This window comes from Phascolarctos cinereus, unplaced genomic scaffold, assembly GCF_003287225.1.
Source record: "Phascolarctos cinereus isolate Bilbo 61053 unplaced genomic scaffold, phaCin_HiC Scaffold_5;HRSCAF=322, whole genome shotgun sequence".
In the NCBI taxonomy this organism is placed as follows: domain Eukaryota; kingdom Metazoa; phylum Chordata; class Mammalia; order Diprotodontia; family Phascolarctidae; genus Phascolarctos; species Phascolarctos cinereus.
This window is the reverse complement of record NW_027555958.1, coordinates 152,453,440-152,470,896: the sequence shown is the minus strand read 5'-3', so window position 1 is coordinate 152,470,896 and position 17,457 is coordinate 152,453,440. Positions and strand designations below refer to the sequence as shown.

Below are 17,457 nucleotides of genomic sequence, written 5' to 3'. Positions count from 1 at the left end.
TACCTCCTAGGCCCATTGAGAATTCAGCTGGGATGGTCCCAGCTAGTCTACTGCCAGTCCATTCACTGCTGGTAATGTTGCTAACCCATTTTTGATTTGAAATCTGGGGCATGGATTTTTATCACAACTTGTAATCTGTATTCCAGTTGAATCCACTGACAGAGAAGGGTTCTTTTCCTCATTATCATGGTGTACCCTCCACTGTCCCTTTTTATCTGTATTCATTGTTTTCCATATTTTTTTCTCCCTTGGATTGGGGGGGTATGTGTAGCCATGTCAACAGCTGTTTTTTGGCTGCATCCTCAGAGAATATTCTCAGTGCTGGCCCTTGGCGTGCTACTAAGTAATTAAGTCTAGGATTCCTTTCAGAACCACTTTTAGTGTGGCTTGGGAAAATTAATTCACATATGGCTTTAGTACCCTTCAAACACTTACCAGCCATGCTCAACTCTAGCCATGGAATGAGTCTCTCCTTTTAATGTCAGGACCTCTCCAAACCAAATATTATGCAATTAGGCATTACTAGTCATCACCATTGATGAGGATGTGGGGCACCCCAACCTTCAAGGGGCAGTAACATTCATGTTCCATTCATTACTCAAGCAGTTGACAACTCCCGCTTAGCCAAGGGATTTTCATTTAATGTGATGACGCATGGAACAAGCTAAAGTCACACCCAGTGAACATAAACATTGTGATATTTCAAGATGTGGTTTATGACCTTAAGCATTTCCTCTCATTCCCTTTTGTTTTAAATGATGAATCAATTGATTGGGACAACAGCTTGAGGCTCAGAACTAAGGATTTTATTTCGTTTCTAGATCACACAATAGACATGGTTCCTTAATTTTGAAGTGGTAAAAGGGTGTGATTTGGAGCTCAAAGAATGGGGTGGGGAAGGAGGAGATTATTGAATACTTATGAAATTGACAAATAAAGGCTATTGAACATTAAATGTACCCTGTACTGTTCTAGGCAGTGGGAATACTGAAGATAGATAGATAGATAGTGTGTGCATGCATATACACACATACACACACATACACACATACACTTGTATCTTAATCCTTGGCTTCAAATAACTTAGTCTTGTTTGGAAAGTGACATACATGCCGAACAATTACAGAACAATACAAAATAAAATATAAGTAAGTTGGGAATTGCACAGTATAGCCCTAAGCGCTACAGGAGAAGAGATTTCTGTGGACTCAGTGGATTATAGTTTTAGACTTGGAAGGATCCTTAAAAAGTTTCCAGCATTTATAGGATATTGACTCAACATCGTCATAGTGGTGAGAATACTGAGGACCCAAAGTGCTTTGTTTTTGTATTTCCAATGCCTAGTATAATGGGTATTTAATCCTTAATAATACATTGGTTGATTGAGAAGAAGCTACTTTGAACTAGGTAAGACTTGGATTGGCAGATACTAGGGTTGGTGGACATTCTAGGTGAACACTTCATTAATTCAATCAACATGTATCAATTACCTGCTATATACCCAAGCCCTGAGTTAGACACAAAACATACCATAGTGGCTTGTAAGAAGTTGATGAGAGGAGCCCCTCAAGGAGTTTATAATTTCATCAAAAAACAAGACACACACTTACATAAAAGACAAGTTAAATAATGTAAGGCCACATGTGATTCAGTGATGTATGAGTAGTATAGACAGCTATAGGAATTCATAAAAGGGAAAGATCATTGTGGCTGGTGCTATTGAGAAACAGTCTTACATTTAAAAAAAAATACATTTTACTGATTTTTTTTGTCTTTACATCACACTTATTTGTCACTCAAGCACCGCCCCTACCCCCCAGATTGAACCGTCCTTTGGGACAAAGAAACAGTTAAGCAAAAACATCAGCTACAGAAATCATCTGACAGTTTATACACTGTTCTGTCCTGGTAGTCGAGGGAAGGCTTTATAGAGGAGGGGAGACTGGACCTGGGCCCAGAAGGATGTGCAGGATTTATGTGAGTGGAGGTGATGGGGAAGACCATTCCAAGCAGAGGAAACAGCATAAGCAGAAAACACAAGTAGAACGTGTTTGATGTGAGGGGCAGTGAGTTGAAACAACTGACGTATAATAGGTAGAATGATAAATTGAGGAATGATAGGCAGTAAGGTTTGACTTGATAGAAGAAACAGATTGAGGAGGGTTCCCAACGCCAAGAAAAGGTGTATGAGAGTATGACATAATGGAAAGAACACTGGACTTGGAGTTACAAGCCTGAGTCTTGGCTCTGCCACTTACTAGTTGTATGATCCCAGACAAATCAGTTATTTGCATGGCCTTGATTTCCCCATCCATAAAATGGGTACTATAATCCTACTTAAGCTACTTATCTCAGAGGGTTGATGTAAGTAAAAGCACATTAAGTCAGTGCTGTATAAATGTGAGCTATTATTACTGACAGTGTGGCCTTGAAAAATTCAAACTTCATGCCTAATCTGGGTTTTTTCACACTGAATGTAACCTGTTTGGCCTAAAAATTTTTCCTAGCTAAGTCTGGGAGCTTAGCAAGTTGAAGAACCTAAGAAAGTTTCTAATCCGTTCTGCTGTATAGTGTTATTAGTCGGCTAACAAAATATCTGCCATCTTAGGTGCCATGTTGGACCCCCCAAAAAATTATCCCTTTGCCCAATTTACAAAGTAAATGTGACTTTAGATTGCTAGTCATTGTTTTTTTTTTTTAAAGTTTCAACAACAAACATTGGAACTCCTCCAACATTACTGCAGGAGTCTCTCTTTTGGACAGTTCTCCATCAGTCCCCATTCTTTCTGCCTTCTCCTGGGACTTGGACTTCCTTACCCTTACCTTCCTCTCTCTACCCCCCACTCCCACCCCCAGTGTTTCATGAAGAGGCTTTACTTACAGCTCACAGGTAGACTGAAGCTCCCAGAAAGTAAAAGTTCTATTAAGGCTCCCTTGACTACCTCCACACACGAGTTTTGGTGTACTCTTAGGGAACTCCCATGGAACAATTCACATCTGTTTTAAGTCAAGACTCAGTATTAAATTTTGGAAAATAATGCTTAAGAAAACTTGCCATGGGACATGGACAGATGACAGACGCCTTTTCCTATTCCTTCCTCATCCCTACCTCATCCTGGCCTCCACTAAATCTTAAGTAAACCTTTATGAAACACTAAAAACCTGTGAGCTAGGTATCTTGATTTTTCCTTTTGGGACAGTCTCTGACCAAATACAAATTCAATCTCTGCCTTGTCTGCCACTAGAAAACCAGTTAGTCCCTTAATTTTCTTAACCTCTATACAGAATCCTGGGATCACAGATGGTGCATGATGAGAAATATATAGAGCTGCGTCTCCTAACTCTTCTTCTGGCAAAAACACAAAAGGCTTGTCCGGCACTATTTGGCTTATTGTAATCCTGCTAATGTAGATATTAAGTGTCCTGCCGCCTTCTTCCTCTGTGATCCTAGAAAGTGTCTGAGGAGTTATTAAGTTAAACTATGATGTTGTACCACATCTGCATGTTCCCCTACACTGTTCAACATCTTGTAATAATAACAATAATGATAATAAGTCATATTTATATAGCATTTCAAGATTTGCAGAATGCTTTATTTGTATATTCCCCATTGGATCTTGGAACAACCCTGTAAGCTAGATTCTATTATCCTCATTGTTTTACAGATGGGGAAACTGATGCTCAGGAGGTTAGGTCACTTGCCCAAGGTCACATAGCTAGTAGTCAACTAGTATGTATTAAGCTCCTACTATGTGCCAAGCACTGAGGATACAAAGGAAGGCAGAAGACATTTCCTGTTCCCAAAGAATTCAAAGTCTAAAGGAGACAATATGCAAACAGCTGTGAATAAATAAGAAATATATGGGATAAATTGGAGATTACTGTAATAGAGAAAGCATCAATGTTAAGGGAGATTGGGAAAGGCTTTTTGTAGAAGGAGGGTTTTTTTTCTGTGTCATATTGTATTTTTCTTTATTTTTGTTATTCTTTTTGTTGTTCAGTTGTTTCAGTCATATCTGACTCTTTGTGACCCCTTTTTAGGATTTTCTTGTCAAGGATACTGGAGTGGTTTGCCATTTCCTTCTCCAGCTCTTTTTACGAATGAAATTAAAACACAGTTAAGTGACTTGCCCAGGGTCACATAGCTAGTTAGTGTCTGAGGACAGATTCTAACTCAGAGAGAAGGAGGGACTTAACTGGAATTTGAAGGAAGCCAGGAGGCAGAGATGAGAAGGGGGGAGAATTCCAGGCATGGGGGAAACTGGTAAGAATTCCTGAAGTTAAAAAAAGGGGGGGAAATATCTGAGCTGAGGATTCAAATCCACATCTTCCTGATTTTCAAGTCCTATGCTTCTTCTGCTTGTAGAGAACTGGAAACAATCTTGGAGGTTTTGTCCAACTCTTTTTACATATGAGGAAACTAAGGCTCACAGGCATGAAATGACTTACCCAAGTTTGGACAAGTTAACACAGCTGGGATTTTAACATAGCTCCTCCGAGTTAGTGGTTTTCATGTTATCATAAGGAACCCTGAAATACCACAAATTTGTTGGTGGTGGTTTTTTTTTAAATGAACTTTATGTTGTTTATTAATAGTCATTACAATAATAATTTTATAGAATTTTTACCAGAAAGATTCTGCCAAAGTCTTATTTAAACTGAAGGACTCTCCCACTGTGCAACTGATTGAGATCCACTACTCTTAAATCTAGATTCACTTCCATTATATAACCCTACCTCTAGGAAAGCTGACAAAGAGGACCCTCTTCGAGGTTCAAGCTGTGAATCAAGACCAGACTCATTGATGAAAATAACTCATAGGGATTTGGACTATCCTTTAATATGATCCAGCTTGTACCTCAGAGGCAGCACACCAGATCCCCTTTTGCTCATGTTGATTTTGGCTTTAGGGATAAGCAAATTTAATCCCCAGTATCTGCAACAATTGCCTCCAATGCATTTGAAGGGTTCTATATTCAAGTTGATTCATAATTGTTTCATTTCCCTTTTTGTCTCATTTTTTTCCTCCTAGTAGTTACAGGAGCTGGGAAATGGGTTTAAATTATCAGGAGAGAGAGAGAAAGTGCTGCTTGTTGCCTTAGCTGACCACTTTAACTAGGCCTTCCTTCACCTAATATTATTTAGTCACTGTAAAAAAGAGTCACTGAGCCTAATGGATTTGGAGTTGTGAGGCTTTCATCCTGCTGGTTTTGGTATTTGGTTTTGGTTTTTTCCCTGTGTTGTGTTCAGCAGTGGGGTCCAATTTTTTTTCCATTTTTCCCCTCCCTTTGCCACAAAAATAAAAATAATCCTTTTTTAAAAATTCATGTTTTTCTCAGTGGAATTAAGTTGTGGGAGGACAGCAGTACAAACATTTATGGTCTCATGTTCTACCACTTGAATAGGTTGGGGTTTTTTCATGTTTTTGTTTAGGGTTTTTTTAATATTTTTATTTTTTGGGAGGGGAGTCAGGGAGGTGTTTCCCGTTCTTAGAACATCATGTGTAGTCACATGACTCGGTGATAATTAGACAGAAACTTGCTGTCCCTGCATATGCCAAGATTATAGGATGACATACTCTCGCCAGATGATAGCATAAACGAATATTTTTAGAACCGGCTGCATCATTTGGCCTCCCCGTTTCTTTTTTTCTTTGTATTCAACACCATCTTGATTTTTGAAATCTGTTTCTTTTGAGGGGTACAGCTTTGCCAGCTTTGCAAACTTCTTGGGGGTATTTCTTTCCCCCTTCCCTCATATGAATGAACCGTAGGGGTGGTTAAGAACTCCATGTTAGCATTTGTTCTGATGGCATATTGCCTGAAAACAGTAAGGTCTAGGAGCTTTCTTAATTCTTAACTTGCTTTTCTTTCCAAAGAAATACTTTTAATCTGTTACATGTTTGAAACCCCACACACACACACACACGCACTCTGATCTAGTATGTTTTCCCTTTGAGAGCATAAGAACAATTTATACTTTATCACGGTCTAGGGGACATGAAACCCCAATTTTAGGTATTGTTTGGTTCCCAGTCTAGTAGAATGTTTTATCGTGTCATATTCTCCCTCTGTTCCTTCACTCAATCAGTAAACATATTAACCACCTACTGTGTGCCAGGCACTGTGCTAAAAACACTAGGGATTCAAAAAAAGGCAGATCCCAACTTGAGTCCGCTTAACATGCAGCAGCTTTGAGCCTTTACAAAGAAGTGAGTAGGAATTGGACAAAATGAAATACAGCTTTCATTTTTTTTTAATCTTTTCTTTATGGTGGGCTATAAAGAGGTTCTGTTTATGCTCAGATGCTTATACTTCTCTGGCACATAATATCTTAATATTAGAGATTTAGAGCTAGAGGGTTCCTTGGAGGCCTTGTAGTCCAATCACCTTATTTTATAGATGAGAGGCAGAGGGTAAGTGACTTGTCCAGGGGCACATAGCTAATTAGTTGACTGAGATGGCATTTGAACTGAGATCATGCAAATTGTGGACTCTTAAACCTACGTACTCTATCCACTTAGACCTCACTGCCCCTACCAACATCACAGCATCATAGATGGAGAACTGAAAGGAACCCTACAGCACATTTAGCCCAGCCCCATCATTTCATAGAGGAGGATGCCGAGGTCAGAGTGGTCAAAGTGATTCATTAAAAATCACATGATACTAAGTCATTCTTTCCCAGTATTTTGCAGTCTATTTTCCTTTTAATAGAGGGAAATCAGCTTAGTTTCCCCCTCACCTCCCCCCATGGATTTTTATCTTTTTTTCCTCTGCACCTGTGATATCATTTAGTATAGAAAATCCAAAACTCCTTTTCCAACTGAGATGGGCAAAATTGTTTAGGAACTTATAATGTAGAGAATTACTTGGGACTCTGAAAGGTTGAGGGACTTGCTCAGAATCACACCATCAGTATATATCAGGGGCAGGACTTGAACACAGAACTTGGCGATTCCAAAGCCAAACTAGATTCTCCACTGTGCCATATTACCTCTCTTTTCTTCTGCACCAGCAGCCCAGTAGGTGTTCAAAGAAACACTAGAGCTCCGTTTGTTAAATTTGCAAGGACTATCTCTAAACATATACCTACTCCTTTCCCAGTCTTGGAAGGAAGGAAGGAAGGAGAAAGAAAGAAAGAAGAGAGAAAGTAAAAGAGGCATTCTCCTAAGAACCTAGGTCTCCCTGTGAGCTCTATTACCTATGAAATCTGTAGTAGGTTCTCTGAACATTGTCATAGGTTGTAATGGGCCAGGAAAGAAAACAAGGAAAATACTGATGTATAGTATATTCTCTGTGAGATGATGATTAACCTCTCTGTATTTCATGATGAAGGCCCCTGAAGACTTCTTGTTCTGATGAGGAAATTGTTTCCAGGTTTCTTGGCCTGGGGAACAGGGCCCTGACTATTTCAGGGCTAACAGGGCCTTCCCTCAGAACACTTTTGCCAGATTGTTTTGGTTACCTTCCCAATTGCACCCCATCCATCCAGGCCCCTTCAGGGGCATACATCACTTTGCCTCTCTACTTGGGGAGCCAAGTATGTCACCTTTCCATTCAGAATTGCTTTCCAAGGCCACCTAATTAACACCAAGGGGAACTACAAGGGGAAAAGCACCTGAATTAGGTAATAGGCTATCGCTTCTCTCCCGGTACTTTGCAGTAAGTTAAGACCAGTACCTGAGGGACTCTGTTCCTTGCTGACTCATTGCATAGTGATGTTAGTCTGTGGTTTATGAAATGTTATTTTGAAGAGAAAAACTACCCACTAACCTAGTAGAGGCAAAGTAAAGGACATTGGTCGGAGCCCTCCAAAAATCAGCAGGTTGATGGAGGGACATGAGCAGCAACAACCGGAAGGGAAGCACTGTTTTTGAGTCTTTTCACCCTCTAAAACCCAGAGATGACCCTGGTTAGTTTCTACAAAGTAGCTTGAAACCCCCTAAATCACCAAGATTAAGGAAATGAGCAACAGAAAGGGGAAAAAATCAGTGATTTCCTTGACCTTTTCCCCTACTTTCTTGGAAGAGAGAAAAAGGAATAAAAAGGAGAAGGAAGGAAAGAAAAGAAAGAGAAAAATGGGAGGAAGGAAAGGAGAAAAGGGAAGAAAGAAAGAAAGAAAGAAAGAAAGAAAGAAAGAAAGAAAGAAAGAAAGAAAGAAAGAAAGAAAGAGAAAAAAAAGGAAGGAAGGAAGAGAAAACAAACCCACTAAAAGGTTTTTCCAGTAGGTTGCATAGCAGTTAACAAGGGCTCCCATGCTCATGGGTGTGTTCTGTTCTAGAGATGAAACATGACTAGGCTAGCTTCCTGAATATTTGTATACAAAGAGTGTGACTTCAGCAAGGATGCCATTTCAGAGGGACAGATTGAGACTTAAAGTCACAAGTACATTTGAAAATTCCAAATGCATTTACAAGAATGTCACCTCTCATGGGGAGTTGCAGATGTATGTGACATATTTGTTTGTGAATTTATTGATAGATCTTTCATCACCTGCCCTCTCTAGCTGGTAAAAAGATAGGCAGCTAGTGTATCTCGACGATTGCTTCGTTTCCATCTTTGCTGTCTGTTTTATGAAACTTTATACTGCCAAGACAGTGTTGTATCCATTTAAATTAATTTTTTTCTCTCCCTCCCCCCACATAAATAAGACAACTTGTGGCCAGGGCCTTGTCACTGTAGCTTTTTTTAAAGAATTATGCTTTTGTCTTTTGTTTTGCATCGCTCGTATTTCCCAATATTTTTCTTTTCCTGCTTCCTCCCCCATGCCAGAGAGCCATCCTTTAAAACAAAAAATTAAAAAGGGGGAAAAATACTTCAGCAAAACTAACCAGGATATTAACCCAAGCTTTCGTCCTATGCAGAATCCCACATCTGTAATCCCTCCTTCCCTCTTCTGTACCTTCTCCACAGTGAAGGAAGGAATGCATCCACATAACTCTTCAGGGGGGCCAAGCTTACTTGTTATCATTTCTTACGCTGCTGTTCTTTCCATTTATGCTGTTGTAGTCAAAGTGTAACATTATTTTCCTGATTCTACTTTATGTGTCAGCCATTCATGTAAGTCTTCTAATGTTTCTCTGAAGTCTTCATATCCACGTCTTGTGGTGCAGGAATATTCCATTACATCATTGTTTAGCCATTCCTTCTATCAGTGACCATCTACTTTGTTTCTCGTTCTTTGCTACTATGAAAAGCTCTTAGGGCGGCAACTTTTGTTGCTCAGTTCTGTACAAACATATGCTTTCTTGTCTCATCAGTTCATATGAGTGGCCACTTTAAATCTAAATCAGACTGTGCTTTGTGTCTATTCAGATCCATTCTCAAGTATCTTCTCTCTGAGAGGAATGTGGGAGGCAGAAATGTTAACTTGCTGATCAGGTTGTTTTAATGGGGAACTTGTTTTGCTCTGTGTGTGTGTGTGTGTGTGTGTGTGTGTGTGTATACACATGTTTTTCTTTTGATTTTTGATGATTTAAGAATCAAATTTATGGGACTTTCTGCTTAGATGTTAATTAATCTTCCATTCTGTAAGAAGTTTAAATTCCCCCACCAATGCAAACTAAATTAACACTTACTAAAGGTGGCAGTTTCTAGCCCACCTGGTAATGAAGAGTTAATGAAAAAGTTGGGCAGCCCTGTGAAAAAAGCATGACTCCAGGTTTCAGAATGTTTAAGGAGGAGGAGACTAAGAATTCTTTTTTTTTAATTTTGGGTAGTTTTTATTTTTTAAAAGAATTTATTTATTTTTAGTTTTCAACATTCACTTCCATAAGATTTTGAGTTTTAAATTTTCTCCCCCTCTCTGCCCTTCCCCTTCCCAAAGATGGTGTGCAATCTGATACAGGCTCAACTTATGCATTCATATTAAGCATGTTTTCATATTAGTCATGATGTAAAGAAGAATTAGAACTGATGGGAGGAACCACAAGAATGAAACAATAAAACAAAACAACAAAAGAAAAGGAGCAAATAGTATGCTTCCATATGAATTCAACTCCATAGTTCTTTCTCTGCATGTGGATATCATTTTCCATTGTGAGTCATTTGGAGTTGTCTTAGGTCCTTGCATTGCTGAGAAGAGCCAAGTCTATCCAAGTCAGTCATCTCACAGTGTGACTGTTACTGTATATAATTTTCTCCTGGTTCTGCTCATTTCACTCAGCGTCAGTTCATATAAATCTTTCCAGGTTTTTCTGAAGTCCTCCTGGAGGACTCTGTGAGTTCTAAGGCAGCATAGGACAGTGGGAAAAGCACTGATTCTGGAGTCTAGACCCTGTGTTCAAATTAGTTCCAACATATGATACCGAGGAAGGTGTGTTAGATTTACAGTGAGACAATCTAGGTGTGAATCCTGGCTTAGCCACTTCCTAGCTGTGTGACTTTGGACAGTTCCCTTAATGCCTAGTTCCTCATCTCTAAAATGGGAGGGTTAAATTAAATGGCCTGGCCTCTAAGGGCCCTTCCATCTCCAAATCTGTGATTCCATGAATCTGCCTCAGATGCTTACAATCCATGGCATATTAAGCAAATCACACAAGCCCTTCCCTGGTCTCATTTTCCTCACCTATAAAATAGGGGGAGGGAGATTTGGACTCAGATGGTCCTATGATGTAGGCCTGGAGTTATATCTAACAGAAAGGCCTTGAAGGCTGTGTCTTGGTCCTTAAGCCCAGTCAGGAGAGCGGGTCACACCTAAGTAAGCCTTGGTTTGCCAGCCCTTGATCAGTTTCTTCATGGAGTGTGATTACAGTAGTACAGACTGTGATTTGAGGAAGGTGGGAGGCAGAGCACATGCCAAGCTCTCTCTCAAGCCAGGACTATAATTATAATAGCTAATGTATGTGTACACACATATGTATATAATTATACATATATGTACATGTGTATAAATTTACATTTACATATATAATAAATATAGAATATATAATAAACATATCTCTTGCTCTGTGTGTGTGTGTGTGTGTGTGTGTTTAGGGAGCTGGGTGACACGGTAGAGAGAGTGACGGGCCTAAAGTCCAGAAGACTCATCTTCCTGGGTTCAAATCTCACCTCAGACACTTACTAGCTGTGTGACCCCTGGGCAAGTCACTTTACCCTGTTTGCCTCAGTTTCCTCATCTGTAAAATGAGCTAGAGGAGGAAATGGCAAGCCATTCCAGTATCTTTGCCAAGAAAACCCCCAGTGGGATCATAAAGAGTTGGATACAACTGAACATCATATCTTTCTTTATATGTGTATGTGTATATATGTTTATATACATATAGTGCTTTAAGGAGCTACATATATATCATTTGATCTACACAACAACCCTGAAAAATAGGTGCTGTTAGTATCATGAGAATGCTAAATGGTGAAATTGAGGCAGAGCGATTAAGTATCTTGTCCTCTGTGATCTAAGCTACCCTCCTTTTCCAATGGGACTTTTAACTGAAGGGAAAAAAAAGCTTGTGGAAAGGAATATTAGAATTCATCCTTCCTATGTTTTAGCCAAAGGACTCCGCTTCCAGACATTTGCCTTTCTTTGTATTCTAACTGCTTATTTTACTTACGTTCCTATGTTTGGGGACATTTTGGGGGGAGGAAAAACAAATATCCTATGAAGAATCTTTGAGTGTTATTACTCCTGTAGTGGAAATGAAAAATTCAAATCACAAGTATCTGTTAAATGCTCAGTCTTGTGCTTTACCTTCCTGGGACTCATTTTCCTCACCTGTAAAATCTGTCATTGCACTGAGAATATAAAGATTTTAAAAAAAAAAAAAAAGGAGGAAATAGTCCCCACCCTCCAGGCATTATACAAAGTTAAATGCAAAACAGTTTCTGGAATTGAGCGAGTACCACAGTGTGGGTTAAATGTCCTAATCATCTTGCTTTCCTTCTTTTTCTCCTTCAGACCCTCAAACTGACACCAGATCTAAAGAGGAGGAAATAAAAAACCCTTTGCCAAATCTGCTCTCAGCAAGTGGACAATGACACCGTTTACAGCTTATTGACCTTTGTGAATCAATCCTGCATCCTTCTCCTAATCAAGCCAAGACTGTTAATGGCCCCTCATTCCCCCCCCCCCAGCAAAGCTCCTATCAAACTCGAGAACGTATGCAAAATCTTCCCTGTACAGGATGATGGAGCACTTTCCATGGACACCGCACCCAACGCCTCTGCGCCATCTTGTCAAGACACACTGTGTGCCCTCTAACAGTAGTTCCCTGCCGATGCTCATGTGGTGTTATCATATAGCAGTGGTTTAGGGGTTGTTTTAAGTTTTGGTTTTGTATTTGTTTTCTTGCTTTTCTCACTCCTGTGCCCATGCAGTGGTTTTTTGTTGTTGTTGCTGTTGTTTATTTTTTCTGTTGACTAGACTCACCTACCCTTTCTTTCCCTGGCAAGTTGAAAACTTTGGAAGGAAGCAAACACTTGCCAGTTACGTTCCTGCTTCAGGAGTCCCAGACATTGGGTCCCTCTGACTCTATAGACTGACAAGTCGCATAATCTAAAGAACATTTTCTTTCGTGTTTTGTCTGATAGAAAACTATTCTCTTCTTAAGAAAACTGTTCTCTTCTTAGAAACCTAACAATGGCACAATCATTTTCCAAAAACAAGATATAGCACAGGAGAAATGAAGAACAATGCATCCTATACAGTGTTTTGTTTTGCTTTTTAAAATTCTGAACAAGAAGATTCTTTTGGAGGGTCCACCAAAGAGACCCAGAAGCTGATTTGCTGTTGTCTAAATCAGGATGGCCTGTGGTTTTTATGGACTGTTCCCCATTCAGTGTACTGGACCATCTGTTTATTGGTTGAAATAGCTATTTTAAGGAGAGAAATAATATGAGATGCCCATTCATTGCCAAATGCCACTCGGAAATTCCCCCCCCCTTTTTTTTTCTTTGGAGGAAAGCAGGGGGAAAAGTAGTTCTGTTCTGCATTGAAAGTGAGATAAGGCTTTCACAAGTATATGTCAGGCCTAAAGTAGATAACCTATGTGAAAAGTGCAGACCAGACTTATGGGGGACTTTGGATCTTTCATATTTGTTTGAATACCTTTCCTTGAGCTTGGATTATATTTGAACAAATGAAACAGAGATGAAAGGCCATTTTAAACTTTTTGTTTTGTTTTTCCGGCTTTTCCAGATTTGGGTTGTTTTTTCTTTTTCTTTTTTTAAGTTACTGGTGCTGTATAGGTGCTTTCTGTTTAACCTGGAAAGTGTGATTCTTTTTGTTAGTTTCTTTGGTAGGGAGTTGAGTTGGGTGTTCCATTGGGACAGGAAGAATCTGGTAAGAAGCAGCTCCAATTACTCTAGTATTGAATCACTTGTCCAACATGCTCTCTGAAGACTTTTTTTTTCCCACTTTGGATAAAATCATTATGCATATAAATGTATAAATATATTTTATTATGTAGAGTACAGAAATGAATAATTATGCATGGGTGGTAAGAATACAAACCTGTATTCCATCCCAAAGTTTCAGTCAAAAGTTCTCACTGATAGTGGTCCCATGCAACATGTCACAACTTCCTTCCATGACACATGAAACACACACGTGCACCTGCCGCTATCTATCGAGCCCCTTTTTTGTTCCTTTGCGTTATCTTGGGGGCCGATGTTGGTAGAAGTTACACCTGGTGTGTTGGGCATTCCATTTGGTCTCTTAATGCCCTCTCTCACCCCAACTCTGCCATGCCTGTATTGTCCTTTTTGAGTGATGACCCTGTTTATTTCATCATGTTTCACAGAATTTGTATATGCTTCTGTGGTTGTGGTTATGGTAGACCAACCTGGACGTACCAGTTTTTTGAACAACTTAAGATCTTATCCTTTTCAGTGCGAAAGGTAGTAGTAAGTGTGTTCAGATTGGTCAGTTTGTCTGTGGCAGGAACTTGCTTCCTATATTCCTTTACCATAATGAGAGTTTAAAAATTGTACAAATAAGACACCTGTCAAATATTGCTTGCTAGTCCTCTCTGAAAAGCAAAAGGACTGCCTGGTCAGGCACTGGTGAAAGAGAAATACCTCTCTCAATCTTCATTCCTCTATCCTGAAAGGAGAAGCTAGCCAAGTGGGCCAGAGAGGAGGAACGCACTGTTTTGTTACTTGGTCAGATGGCCTACGTGGAAACCAGCTGGTGGTAGGGAGCTGTTAGGCTATACGAGAGTCCAGGCTGCTCCAGCTAGAGAGCCTAGAGATTGCAATTCAGCTCCTGAGTTATAAGGAAGTTGTTTTCTCTTTGTTGCTCTAGACCCCAAGAGTTGCTTGGGGGTGGGAGAGGGCAGGAAGTAGGTCAGAAAAAGTACTAACAGTGTTCCAACTGAAAAAAAAATGGCACAGACTTCCCTTCAGTTATATAGTATCTCTTTCATTCTCTACTTTTCTCGCATTAGATAGGTTTTAATCTGAAACTATCTTGAGAAATGTTTTGAACCCAGATTAGAATTTAATCTAAGACAACTGAGTGCAAGAAAGCACAGGATCAGGGAGCTACAAAACTGAACAGGAAGTCTTTTTTTCCCCCTTATTGAACGACTCAGTGAAACAACAGTTTAAGGATGGGTGAGAAATTCTAAGGGACTGAATCCCTGAGCCATGCAGGAGGGCTGCAAGAGGGGCAAGGAAGGTCTGATCCTTTCTGGTTCTTGACCTAGAATTGTTACAGTCTTCCCCTTTATCCACCCACCAGCTTGAAGTCTCTCTGTTCCGTACTATATCTCCAGCAGAATGGAGCGTTGGGAGCTGAGGCTGAAGCTGAAAGGCCAAAGAAGCAAGATCCGTGCTAGAGTTGTAGCCATGCCTCTGTTAACCTGAGCTGGGTAGAGGTGCCGCTTGTGGCTTTTCTACAGATTAGGTTTAAAGGATCGTCTGGAAGTACCATGACTGATTTCTGTGCGCACCCTCCTCTCTCTGGCTGTTTTCAGATCTAGGACGCTAAATAGAAAATCTGCAGTTCCCATAGCTGATTTCATCACTAGCATCAGCTAACCAAATTGCAGCCCTTCCTAACCCTCCCTTCTCTACCCTCACCCCTTAGCGTAATATGGGGAGGGCTGCCATTTTTTTTTTATAAGGAAACCAGAAGAGTAACTGTTTCTGATTAGACATGTACTCTGGGGAACTGTTCCCCTCCGAGACTCCAGGCCCAAACACCTTTTACCAAAGTTAGAAAACAGCTTTATCACAAGCTTTCCCTGTTATGTACTTAAGTGCAGAATATGCATTGCCCTTTTCAGGTTCAGGTATATCCTTAGCTGTGAATGAATCTGAAGTTGTTTTTCTTTTTTCTTTTTTTCTCTCATCTACCATAATGTTATTTTTTTTACTTAAAAAAAATCTCCTGTTAATCAGAGGAGGATGTTTGATATAGTACAAAGCGGGCTTTGTGGTATTGTGTGTGTGTGTGTATGTATGTGTGTGTGTGAGTGTGTGTTGATTTTAACAAACACGTCTACTGCCTCCCCTCCCTGAGGATGAAGCTCATGGTGGCTTTCGCTACTACCAGCAGATAGTTCCCATTCATAGGGGTAAGATTTCAAGTTAGTTAATGATTTGTGTTCATTGGACTAGGGATGATGAGGACAGGTTTATCTCCTGCCTGGTGGATCTCTCTCTTTTTTTTAATGGTCGTCATTTGGGTTTCTTCAAGATGCAACCAGGACCAAAGTAGTACCACAGCCACTTAATTATTCCCCACAGGAATGTAAGGGATTCCATGGGGATGGGCAAGGAAAAGGAAAAAGCAGTAGAGAAATTCAAGCCTTCAGGCTTTCCTCAACCAAAATCAAAATTTCTGCCTTTAAAAAAAAAGTCTCTTTTCATATTTTCGCCCTGATTAAGGAAAACTAATCTTTCCAATACTAAAATTCACTGATTCTATTTTCTCTTGGAATATTTTGAGAATATATGATTAAGTATGATTTTGTTTTTCATTAAGAAAATCAGTTATGGGGAGATAATCATTGGCCAAGAGGTACGAAGTTCAGCAGCATCTCTGGGGAAAGGGGGAAAAAGGAAAAAGACTAATTTTCCTGAAATCATGTCCATCAAATAAGATCTTGTAGCAGATACACAAGTTATTAAAGAGTTTTAGTGTTAATATTTAATACATAAGCGCTAAGCATCTAAAGTGGTAACATTTATGCGATTTGAACGATTGTGTATTTTATTTAATTTTATTTGTGATTTTTTTCTTTTGTGAACGATTGGTTATAAGGCTTCTGCCTAACTCCAGAAATATTTGTACCATTGCTTTAAAAAGCTATATGTTAGGACATTTATTTCTCTAAAATTATGTTATTGCTTGGCAATCAGTCTTCTCTCATATAATTGTCTTAGTACATCATGTGCATTGGAAATGTAAACAGATGTGGAGGACCAGATAAATTAGTTAATATTTGAAAAAACAATGTATTGTGCATTTTGGCTTCACATGTTAAACTTTTTTTTTCAGAAAAAAAAAAGTTGCATGAATGGAAAAAAAGTATCTGTATACAGTATCTGTAAAATTGTCTTCTCTGTTTTAGTTTCTTGCTGATAACCTGTACAAACTAGAATGATGCTAAACCCCTGTCTTTGGTGCATGGCCACAGTCAAAACACCTAAGAGCTAAGAGGCTCCTACTTTGCTTTGGTAGTGCCTCGTCCTTTCTTTTAGAGTCAACACTATCCATTTGCATTCTCACTGAGGATCTCGTCAAACCGTGTGTTGCCATGGATTGACTAACCGACTATATACCCTCTCTCCAGGAGGATCAAACTATTTTTGATTTGAGAATCTTTCCAAATGAAATAGAGATGCTGTGCTTATTTTCCTCAGTGTTTATCTGTAGATATCACCTTGTGTATTCCATTTTCGATTGTAATCTAGTTTGTAAAAGAGATGGTGACCGCATGTAAATAAAGCATAATGACTCTCTACCCTGCTCCAAGAAAGTGTGGTATTCTCCGATTCCCTCCCCCTCCACTTCATTCCCCCTTCTGTAACAGAATCCCTGAGATTCACCCGTTAGAGGACAATAGAGGTAGAGAGCTGCCTCTATCCAAAAAAGGTTCATTCAATTGAGAATACCCAGCTGGGAACAGAGTGACTGTAAACCTTCCTCTTAGAGTGCCAAAGATCTGGTTTTGCTCCTTCTTGCGAGACACTGGACAGGTCGTTTATCCTCAGTTTCTCATCTGTAAAATAACACCTTCAGGAACACCCGGACAGCTTAGCAAAACCAAAATAGTCTGTCCAGGGGACCCGAGGTCTGTATGTTGCTTATGACTCCTAAGTGAAGGTTCTATTATACCAGCATTGAAGTCGAGGAGACCTGTAGAACTTCTTTGCTGTTGGGGGCCTTTGACCTTTTCACATGGAGACCTTTCTCAGGCAGGTGAGTCCCGAAGAAAGAAACATCAGGCATACACAGTCTCCTGCAAGTCAAACACGGAAACTCTCAAGTTATGGTAGGAACAGAATC

General features: G+C 39.7%; 1 protein-coding gene across 2 annotated transcripts in view; it reads left to right on the top strand.

The window, feature by feature from the left end:
* FOXO3 (forkhead box O3) overlaps nucleotides 1–16,912 on the top strand; it is a 161,452-nt gene extending 144,540 nt beyond the window's left edge. For both annotated transcript variants that reach the window (XR_002328529.2, XM_021008206.2), the window contains one exon: nucleotides 11,899–16,912. The gene's annotated coding sequence lies outside the window, so the exon portion shown is untranslated. The remainder of the gene's footprint in view (nucleotides 1–11,898) is intronic.
* Nucleotides 16,913–17,457: the final 545 nt, after the last annotated feature.